Source organism: Echinops telfairi, unplaced genomic scaffold (assembly GCF_000313985.2).
Source record: "Echinops telfairi isolate 266 unplaced genomic scaffold, ASM31398v2 ScPeMD7_3;HRSCAF=10, whole genome shotgun sequence".
In the NCBI taxonomy this organism is placed as follows: Eukaryota; Metazoa; Chordata; class Mammalia; order Afrosoricida; family Tenrecidae; genus Echinops; species Echinops telfairi.
Window position 1 is genome coordinate 39,130,625 of NW_022103899.1, and position 11,856 is coordinate 39,142,480.

The 11,856-nt window shown below is 38.8% G+C and overlaps 1 protein-coding gene and 1 non-coding gene across 2 annotated transcripts in view; one reads left to right on the forward strand and one right to left on the reverse strand.

Annotated features, from left to right (window-relative positions):
- Nucleotides 1–11,856, reverse strand: part of IKZF2 (IKAROS family zinc finger 2) — a 158,446-nt gene that overhangs the window by 48,459 nt on the left and 98,131 nt on the right. The window lies entirely within an intron of this gene.
- LOC115872220 lies at nucleotides 2,622–2,780 on the forward strand. The gene has a single exon (XR_004047745.1). It is a non-coding gene; the product is annotated as a U1 spliceosomal RNA (small nuclear RNA).

Below are 11,856 nucleotides of genomic sequence, written 5' to 3' on the forward strand. Positions count from 1 at the left end.
AACCTGAGGTGGTTAAGTTCTCAGCAGTTAACTACAAGATGGGTGGTTGGAATCCCCCAGCCCCACCCCAGTAGACCAGCAGAGGCGTGGCCTGACAAAGCTGCTGTCTGAAAGCCACAGCTAATAGAACTGCAAGAGGCAGTTCTATGCTGTAATCTGCAGTCCCTGAGTCAAAAATAATCTGGACAGCACCTATCAGCAATAATCTGATAATGCAGCGACCAACAAGTACAGGATCGAATTGTCTTGAATATTTGTTAATGAAATAAAGATGTTTAATGTAGATATATTTTGTTTTCTTAAAGGAGATTGTGTGATTAAAGTTTTAAAACATGTGAGGGGTCAAATTCTAAAGCATTCGTTATCATCATAGTCTATAAATAATTTGTGGTTCAGATGTTTCTTGGACTTAAGGAGTGAGTAATGACACTTCTTTCCAGAATTTATAACTTTCACTGACTTTTAGTAGACTGAGTTTGGTGAGCATGTGGAAAGTATAGTAATAGAAGAAAGACATCAGTTTAAAAAAGAAAAAAATGAATATATGTATTTCAGGCTACTAATTTCAACATACGAGAATATCTATAGCCCAAACTTTTCTTCATAACATACATATGAATTCAAGGTTTCTGTCACTCCTTCTTTTACTTATTCCGTGGATATATTATCAGGCATACTTGAGGACAGATATGTTTATACATGCTATAAAAGTACATGGCTTCATTGTCTCCATCCACAAATGATCATACCACTGCCCAGAGAAGTTGAGGACAATAGAAACTCATTTTATATGAGTCCAGATAGAATCTCTTTGAATAAGAGTTCTGATAGTCCTTATACTGGGGTCTGGAAGACCACCTCTTGGCACCTCTCACAGACACACCCACACTACCAAAATGAAAAGAAAAAAAGACAAAACTCAAATATATAGCTTGTAAAATAAAATGTGCAATGTTGTTACACACATTCCTAAACTTCACACTGAGAGACCTTCAATGAAAACAAACAGGGGCAAAAATGGAATTCTCACTTAAAATCTTTGAATGTAATAAGCCAAGACTTATTAAGTATCTGCCGTTTGCCTAATACTTTGCTAAGAATGATTGTAAAGGTTTAAGACTAAAATATGATGGGTATTACTATAAACCTAAATAAGAAAGTTCATAATAGCAAGATAAAAGGGATTCAGAAACAGGTCCTATGAGTATGTGTTCATGAATTCCTTTACTAGCATGTATAACTTTTTACTAGTATCGCTATATAATACAAAAATGTACAGTGATTAAATGAAAGACTTTTCACTGGAAATTGTCATTTCACTTTACTATTTTTACTCAGTATATTGAAGTCACTCACCTATTTAAGACAACATGTGGTTGTATAATGTATGGCAGCTTATTTCCTTGAATAAGGAACTCTCAGTTTAAAAAAATGTTGAAAAGATTATCTTTTGTATGCTTGGTGAAATATATTCAGTTGATTTTGAATCACCCAATTGAGGATAATAATTTTACCTTCATTGTTAGAATTTGTTTTCACACATTTTCTAATTTTAAAATGTGAAATTTTGAAAATGGCATAGTAAACATAACTGAAAAGTGCTTTAAGATATTTTTGAACATGAATATCCCACTTTCTTTATCTTAAAACAACTATGAATATGAATCTATTCTACGAATCCATACAGGAAGATAATGCAGAAGAAATATTACTAATCCATTTTATTTTAAAGAATAGAATATGATTTTTAGATGAATTCACATCAAATTAGTTAGTTATTTCTGTTTGTCTTACAAATTACAGATTTAAAATATAAGGATTAATTAATAAAGGAAATTAAATATCATGGCAGTTGAAATGTTTGTTTCAGTTAAATAAAAGGTGGGGAAAGTATTATTCTTTATTTACAAATTGAGGGAGTGGGGTTAGGAGTGATGTGTAAATAGATTTTTAATGAACTTGGCTTGTGCTGTGTGAGAATTCAAGAGGATAGTTAAGGGGTGTTATAACATAAAAACACCAGTTTGTCCCAGTTTGTGCCAGATATTTTAGATGGTGTTATACACACTAATTGAATCAATATGTCTACCTAATAATCTGTTTAAGCTGCTTCTGCTCTTTCATTTAAACTTTGGAAACAGAAACACCAAACATGATTAAATCTGTGTTAACAGCCCAGCAGCTGTTTAAATAATGTGTTAGAAAAACAAGCTGCTTTCAAAACTGTGAGGTAAAGCACAATTATTTACTAAGAATTTAACAAAAGTCCAAACAATTAAAGTAAAATCATTACAACAAAATTTATTTTAAGGGCTATGCAGAGGTTTTTTAAATCTCCACAAAATTTCACAAAGCATAAAACCTTTGGTCCTTTTAACTGTGCACAAATAAATGAGTAAGTCTTGCAAAACAGCTCTCCTAAAGTATTCATTTTATAAATGGTTGAACAAGTCCAGACACTGGTGCCATTGAACCTGCAGCTGAGCATTTGTGGGTAGCGCTGTCAGTGTGTGCATAGTCCATCACCTTACTCTCTCTTTCTGCCCATTCTCTCTCTCCTCTTTCTCATAGAACTAGATTGTGTATTCCTTGAAACCACTGCAATAACTACAGGTCAAGAGAGAGTCAGGGGAGATAACCATTATCAACGTAGGTGGTGGCCCCAGGGCGAGGCTTATCCATTGCACGCTGGATGTGCCGATCCCTGCAATTTCCCCAAAAGTGGGAAACTCGACTGCAGAATTTGTGGTAGTTGGGGACAGTGTTCGTGCTCTCCGCTGCATTATTTTTAAGAACGAGGAGGAGGAGGAGGAGAAGGAAGAGGAGGAGGAGGAAGAGGAAGACGAAGAAGGAGGAGGAGGAGGAGGAAGAGGAGGAGGAGGGGGAGAAGACAGCTTGGTTCTGTAGTATTAGTAGAAAGTTGTCTTCTGCCTAAAGGCATAAAACCAAGGACATTTTCTGTGCCTCTGCCATTTAGCTAACTAGTGTGGGGTCTTGGAAAATGTGTGTATGCTGACTCAGCTACCTGATCATCTGAAATACAGGTAAAATGACACTCACGGTACAGGATCACAGCAGGCTGGATAATAGAGTTTCTTGTAAACTCAACGGTGTGTGAGACTGAGGATCTTTTTAATAAAGCTATCACATAAAACAACTTTTATTCTTATACTTCTATCTGGTTTTCAAATCCTCACATATTCTGCCTCATGTGACATTCAAAACTACATGGACTTGTAGTTAGGACAGGGACAAATAAATAAAGAGACATGGTTCTTGAGTGACATTTGCAAAGATATAAAATCAGTGAGTGTGACCCTGATCTTAAAGTGAATTCTGCCTCTAGACCTTGTCATCTTTCTATGACAAGATACTGGGTCTCCAATTAAAATAGGTCATCGATACTAGTATTATATTTAGGACATAAACCACCAAAACAAAATCAAACCCACTGCCATCAAGTCAATTCCAGCCCATGGGTTTCAGAGGTTACAAATCTTCACAGGAGCACACAGCCTCATCTTCCTGCAGAGCACCTGGTGGGTTCCACCTGCTAACTTTGTGCGTGTATTCACTCAAAGCGACTGCCTCCCAACGTTTAACTCTGCACAGATCTACAGGTAGGGGATATTGAAGTAGTATGCCCCATTTCTGAAGACTCTGTCAAAATTCAGTCTGTCCCACCCACTTGTTTCCAAGACATTCTTTGTCCAACTATGACTGCTGGCCGACAAGGGTGGGGATTGCTGGATTATGTCAATATTAGCCATTTAAATCTATATAGACCAACAGTGTATATAGGATGGCATTTTAAGGCTTCCTTTTCATCAAATTTGACAGTGCAGTGTCAATTATTTATGTAAAGAAAAAATCACACCTGTAAGCAGCTAAGGTAATATTCCATTTCCATTTAAACAAATTTCCACATTTGGGGTCTCCGTAAGTATAATTAATTCAAGGGCAAATAAAAAATATACATACTTACAAAACATAACAAGAAATACATACTTTGTATTTTTCATAACAAAAAAATACATACTTTGAAAGTGTATTTATTACCCTTTTAGGAACAAAAAATAAAAGTGGGAAACTTCTGGATCTCTGATGGTCTTCATGAAGCATGATACCTGATGCAGCATGCTCATCATATAACCACACCGCTTTATTACCTGGGACAGTGGTGCCACTGCAGGCCCAGGATGAAACTTTCAGTTTAGGGAAGGATATCCATTCTAGAGAACTCTACAATGAGGAGAAAACAAGCTTACTTCAAATAGAAGTGCCACAAAGAACACTCTATCCCTGTATCCATCAACTATGTCAACTCTTCAAATCCTATAGATCCAATATTTGCAACATCTTGCATACCTAATTTATTGTTTGAATCTTTGTGGGCAACACAGAAGTTCTTTAAGATCTCCAGAATTTCTCATCTGCAACTATTTTAACAACTTTCTTGGCCTCTTTGCTCTCTTGTCTTCTGCCACACCCTGCCTGCAGCAGCCCCACTCCACAGTTACTCTTGCTACAGCAGACCTCTTCTCATCCTTCTAACATCTTCATCATCATGAGTCGGCATCAACTCGACGGCACCTAATACCATTGTGGTGTTTCAGCACCTCCTCAGCACAGTCCCGTTATCCTGCAACCATAAAATCATCTTCATCCTTTAGCTATTCATCCTCTTTCCAAATTCTTCTTCCTCCTCCTCCTCCTCCTCCTCCTCTTCTTCTTCTTCCTCAACCAAACTATTCTTAAGACTCACTGCTATGGAGTCAATTCCAACTCACAGTGACCCTACAGGGCAGGGTGGAACTGCTCCTGGGGATTTCAGTGGCTGGAACTCTTTTTTTAAAAATCATTTTATTGGGGACTTGTACAACTCTTATCACAATCCATACGTCCATCCATTGTGTCAAGCACATTTGTACATTTGTTGCCATCATCATTCTCAAAACATCATCTTTCTACTTGAGCCCCTGGAATCAGCGTCTTCTTTTCTCCTTCCCTCCCCGCTCCCCGCTCCCTCACGAGCCCTTGATAATTTATAAATTATTATTATTTTGTCATGTCTTACACTGCCCGACGTCTCTCTTCACCCATTTTTCTGTTTTCCTTCCCCCAGGGGGAGGGGACTATATGTAGATCCTTGTGATCAGTCCCCCTTTCTACCCCACCTTCCCTTGTCCCTCCTGGTATCACCACTCTCAGCACTAGTCCTGAAGGGATTATCTGTCCTGGATCCCCTGTTTCCAGTTCCTATCTGTACCACTGCACATCCTGTGGTCTAGCCGATTCATAAGGTAGAATTGGGATCATGATAGTGAGGGGGGGTGGCATTAAAGAACTAGAGGAAAGGTGCATGTTTTATCATTGCGATTCTACAACCTGACTGGTTTATCTCCTCCCCAAGACCCTTCTGTAAGGGGATGTCCAATCGCCTCCAGATGGGCTTTGGGTCTCCACTCCGCACTCCCCTCATTCGCAATGATATGATTTTTTTGTTCTTTGATGCCTGATACCTGATCCCACTAACATCTCGTGATTACATAGGCTGGTGTGTTTCTTTTATGAGGGCTTTGTTGCTTCTCAGCTAAATGGCCACTTGTTTACCTTCAAGCCTTTAATACCCTAGACACTATATCTTTTGATAGCCAGGCTCCATCAGCTTTCTTTACCACATTTACTTATGCACCCGCTTTGTCTTCAGTGATTGTGAGTATCATGGAATGCCAGTTTAAAAGAACAATGTATTCTTGCATTGAGTGAGGACTTGAGTGGAGGCCCTATGTCCATCTGCTACCTTAATACGAAACCTATAAATAAATGTACATAGATCTATTTCCCCATTGTCACATATAAATATATTTACATATGTACATGCCTGTATTTAGACCTCTATAAATGCCCTTTGCCTCCTAATTTTTTCCTATTTCCTTTTACTTTCCTCTTGTCCCACTATCATGCTCAGCCTTCATTTGGGTTTCAGTAATTCTTGTCAGTTACATTGCCCTTGATCAAATCCTACCAGGCCTCCTACACCCTCCTTGCCACTGATTTTTGGATCACTTGTTCCCTTGTCCCTGGATTTATTAACACCCACTTCCTTTCTCCCCTATCCCCCTCTCCAATGTCCCCACCCCCAACCATCGGAACCATCGGTCCCATTGTTTTCTCCTCCAGATTGTTTTTCCCACCTAGCTTATCTAGATGAACTTGCAGAGATAATAATTTGTACAAAAAACAAGACATAGTAAAACAAAGCAACAAAAGAAAACAAAACAATGACAAAATAGAGAAAAGCTTGTAAATAGTTCAAGGTCTATTTGTTGACCTTTAGGAGTGTTTTCCAGTCAAGTCTGATGGGGTGCCACCCACTGGCCCCAAAGTCTATTTTTTTGGTATTTCCTTGGGACTTCCTTGCTTTGCTCCCATTGCTGTTCTGTTGCACCCCCTTAGTGTTTTGCCTTGGTGTAGTGGGGTCAGATCAGGCGCAATTCCCACTGTGTCTCTAGTGTTGTCCCCTGTAGGGCTATGAGTCAGTGAGGGATGTCGTGTCTCCTAGTGGGTCCTCTCTGTGCACTGGCTGCTCTGAGCAGGGATATAGTCCTCAAGGCTTGGTGGGCCAGGATGGGCCCCACTCTCTCTTTCTCTCCCTTCATTTGCTCCTGTGTGCTCTGATCAGACATGTCCCTCTCCCTGAGCTGTAGCTTCACGAGGCTTTAACTTTTTGTGGGGTAGAAACCCTCATCTTTCTCCCATGGAGAGGCTCATGGTTTTGAAGTTAGCAGCCCAACACATAAGTACTATGGCAACAAGGCTCCTTATGAAACTGTCTGCAACTCATCCTTTATGTCTCTTCTTTCTTTTTTTGTCTTGGCTCATTATTCACATCACGGATTTTTCTTCTCCAATCAAATGTTCACACCCTTCACAGCTCACTTTATCTGCTCTTTTAAAAAATAAAAACTTTTAACAAAGTCTTTCCTGAGCACATATTTCTTACTTGTCCTATGAAACTTATGTTACCTTACTTTACAGTGGTACCATTAATTCTATGACTACTATAAAACCCTTGAAGGAAGCATATCTTTATTCACAGTTGCAATACCCTCATCCTATCCTACTAAGGATCCAAACGACAACAGATCATGGGAATTGTGCATTAGAATAAGCAATGTTTAGTTTCTTTGTCCACATGTTCTCATGAATCCAGGACTTAATTGATAGTAGAAAATAACAACAAAATTCTTAGTACACTAGACACTCAACATCTATTTGTTGTACTGTTGTTGGTCTAACTTGTCTAAGTTAGTTTTTAAATTACTAAGATTGCACATAAATTACCAACAGATAAAGATTTAATATAAGCGTATAGAGTTTTACAAACAAATTACTATCATTAACAAGTAAGCTTTTAGGAGCATTACATGCCCCAGATGATTTTCATGTGACATGGATCTGTGAGTTGTGTGAGATCATCTTGGTATGAGAGATGAGTGAAAGGAAGCTCAGAAGGGTGAGCTAACCTGTCTAAAGCCAGAGCTGAGATAAGAAGTGCAAACACACTGAACAGATCCCTGCTGTTTCCACGACACCACCAATGCCAAGGGAAATGATGCCATTATACTGAAGACTAATACTTTGACTCTATGTATATACCATTTGACACACTTTTGACTGCATGTTTAATGCAGGGATAGTAGTTAGCCTGTTGAGGTAAAAGATATTTGGCTGAGAGCCTGTTTTGGAAGAAGACCAGATCGTACTGCCAGATTTTCTGAGCATGGATTTTATTTCCTATAAGAACAATCTACTTTGAACGGGTGTTTGGCAACCATCTGCTTAACATAACTGTGGTAAGCTCGTGAAGCGAATTACATTGTGAAATTATCTATTTAATAAGGGGAGTACAGAATTCTTAACCAAACTTCTAAAAGAAGTAATCATTACTATGAAATTCAGCCAAGTGAGTACGTTCCCAGAGAGACCCACAATTCTGGATTGCCAGAGGTCACTGAGGACGTTTAAACCAGGTCAGAAGGCAGTGCTGCCTGCACCTTAAAGGGGAAGAGATAAGACTTGGAGCAGGCTTTCTGTCACAGGAACAATGGCAAGAGAGGAAGGAGTCTGAAGTGAAACGGCAGGGGACCCCTGGGTTCCAGTATTCTTGGTTGCCAAAATCTGGGTCATTATACCGAGAGCTCTGCCTTGTGGCAATTGGCCTCAGGAGCTGGATGAGGTCAGATGTGGTCCCATGCCATGTCCTTATTGGCCCAGCAGATCTCCTGGGAAGCCAATGTTTTTACTGGACCTTTTTATCAGAAGGCACCTTACCAAGACTCGGACAAGTGTATAACTCAGATAGCTTGTCTGCAGTCAACCACGGACTGCAGACACATACAGAACGTTTAGGAATAAACCTGTGTATGAGTGAACTAGAACCCTAGTTTTGAGTCACACTACTGGTTGAGTGGTTAACAGTCAGAGATCTCAACTTAGGACCAGGTTAAATGCCAGCTTCTTTCACTTCTTAGTTATACAGCTGAGACAATCCTCTCTAATTCTCAAATTCCTCATCAGTAAAGTCAAGATACTGACAATGCCTGCTTCCTACAGTTGTGAGTATTCAATAAGGCTGGATATACACTATTCATGAAGCTGTTTTAGCTCTTATTCATAGGAATACCATGTGGAAGAGCTTCATAAAAATGTAAAACACCAGAACAGAAAATACTCCCAAATCACAGAGTGTTTTAAATAAAGTAAGGCAAATGAGAACTGAGTGGCAATAATTACTCAAAACAAGTGCTGGCAACCTATTAGACTTGTGCTTCAACAACTAGAGTACGAAGGAAGAAACTCCTAAAACTTCAGCCACTCAAAATAATGGCTGAGCAACGACTGTACGCAGGCATGGCGATCAATGCAGAGAACACGTGTTTTGTGTGACACTTGTTGTGGACAAGTCCCAGAGCAACTGTCACCATTATACTCCCATATGTCTTGACTATGGCAAAACACACAATGGTGACAGTTCTTACAATCCTGATAACAGATTTTCTTCTCCTAAGCTTATTTAATGGAAATCATATTGGAATGATTTTGGTGGAAATTAATAGCTGACCCCTCTTATGCTACAATTTAGTCAACGCTATCTGAGAAAGGAGGAGCCCTGTGGCACAGAGGGTAAGTGTTGGCCCGGTGATGAGTGGTTAGCGGTTCTGCAGAAGGAAGAAGAGGCAATGTGCTTCTGTGAATATTAGCAGCCACTGGAACCCTGCAGAGCAGTTCTACTTTGTCCTATAAGATCTCTCCACCCCACTGAGTCGAAATCCACTGGATGACAGTGGGTTTGTTCTGTTTGTTTCTTTCTTTTTTCTATTGGCTTCTTCATCCATTTGTTTTTGTCTTAGGCAGAAGAGGTAATACCGAAAATGATTCTGGAGTTGAAATAGAAGAACGGAATTTGACTTGGAGTTGAAAGACGTTCAGGAAATCACTTAACCTTTTCTCACCTTTATTTTCTTTCTTTTAAAAAAATTGTTATGAATTTGGAGTTAATGCATATATCATATCATTCCATGGTTCTATCACATGAAGCAGAATTGTACAATTGCTTTCATAGTTTCCAAACATACTGGACTCCTTGAAATCGTCTTTCTTTTATCCCCACCACCACCCTTGTACCCTACTCACCACCCCAAAATCCTGATTCTATTTGCTGTCCCTATAGGTTCATCAATCCTGGGTTTCATTTACTAAAAAACAGAAAAATCATATAACACAACTTTAAGAGGTTAACTCTAATAACATAACACCTCTGAGGTATACCCTAATATGAACAAACAAAAACAAATCACCTTTATTTCTTCATTAATAAAAATCATAACATGTATATCACAAAGGATTACTGTGGATATTTAAATTAAACAGTGCACAAGAAGAACTTTGTAAACTACACTGCACCATTAGCTTAGGCTTTATTTACAGCAAGAAACTAATGGAGAATCAATTACTGTACAACAGACAGCCACAGTGAAGGTAAATCTTTTTATTGAAGCCTACAGAAATAGCAAATTTGTAAGCAAGATTAAAAGCAGAAGTTTCTTGTACCAAACAACAAGTAGCATTAAGTAGTATAATATTCACTTAAAGGAAAAAAATAACGCTTTTGCCCAATAACAAAGGTGAAAGCCAAGTAAATGTCCAAAGAAATGAACGTATTGGGGGGGGGAGGGCTGCTACATACTTAAAATACAGCTAAAGAAACACCTCAGTTAAATATTCTATGGCTGACTTTAAGATTCCTATTATTTTTGAAAGAAGCCCTGGCAATATTGTCAGATAATGAAGCAAATGAAGTTAATCACAAAATTATAAACAAAATTATCCCCTTGAAAAGTTATGTAAAAATATGTATGTTGTATTTTTTAATAAGGTTAGGATTTACTACATACCAAAATGATAATTGGTTAAAGAAGACCCTTAACGTGATAATCTGACATAAGTTGCAACAGTGGGCACCAACATTGCAAAGATCATGAGGATGCTACAAGACCGGCAGTGCTTCCTTCCATTGTACACAGGGTCACTCTTAGTAGGTACCAGCTCAATGGCCCTTAACAGCAACATCAAAGTACACAAAATATGTATCTATTTTCGCGTTCTCATATATATGGACAACTATGAATTATAAAATATTGTGATGAGAGATAAAGGAATTTAGTGTTCCTCCCCCTAAATATGCAACTACTATAATATCTCAAGGGGCTCTGGTGGGGTAGTAGCTATGTATCTTTCTGCTAACTGCCAGATCAGCACTGTGAAGCCATCAATGGTGCTCAGGAGAAAAACTTCTGCTCTCATGTACAGTGACAGTCTCTGAAACTCACAGAGACAGTTCTATCCTGTCCTGTAGGGTCACTATGGGTCAGAATCCACTCGATGGCAATGAGTATAAAATCTCAATGAGAAGCAGAGGAGAGTCAAGAAACGTTTTCATGATATCTGTACTAGTGCCCAATAAAATAGTTGAGAAAAGAAACATTTTCAAAAGTCACTATTTGAGAAAGCGAACATCTTCTGAGCTGTAAGTATTCACTTTAAGCATATTCTGCACCTATTTGTGACCTGAAGTTTGAATTACTCAGCGAGTTGTCTGTCTCCATTCCCAGTTCATTGTTTAGCCAGTTTTCTAAAAGTCAAAACTGAAGTATATGAAACATACTTCAATTGGTGATATAGTTCTATGTACCACAGAAAGCAAATTCAACAAACGAGTTGGATATAATTAAAGGGAACATAAATGATTTAAAATCTAAAGTTTAAAGAGCACTTTCTAAGATGAAAGACAGTTTCTTGTCTATTACAAAATGTATTTTAAAAATATTTGATGTTTTCTCGGAAGAACAAGAGTCGATTAAAATTTACACCAATTGAGCAGAAATTTCTGCCTCTATGATTAACTTATGATGTAGCTCTGAGGATCTCATCTTTGTCATCAGTCACTGGGTGAGGTAGTTAGTTTACTTTGCCAACATGGCTGATAAACACATGTTGGATTAATTGAAAGACGGAGGGATAAATGGCTCAGTGAACCTCGCCTTTCGAGTTCTGAGTTCTCGGGTCTCTTGCTTTCTGATGATCAGACCAGGATGCAACTGCCTTAGCCAGTTCCCTACTTCATTTGGCAAGGCTCACTTCCTGCAAGACATCCCCAAGGAGAAGCCTCATGGACCTACCCCAATGCAGCCCTGGGTGCTGGAGCAGCCATGTGGAGACCCCCTGCAAGTGCTGAGATGCTTACATGTTCACTGATTCGGCTTTCCTCCTGCAGTCGGCATCATAGTGTGT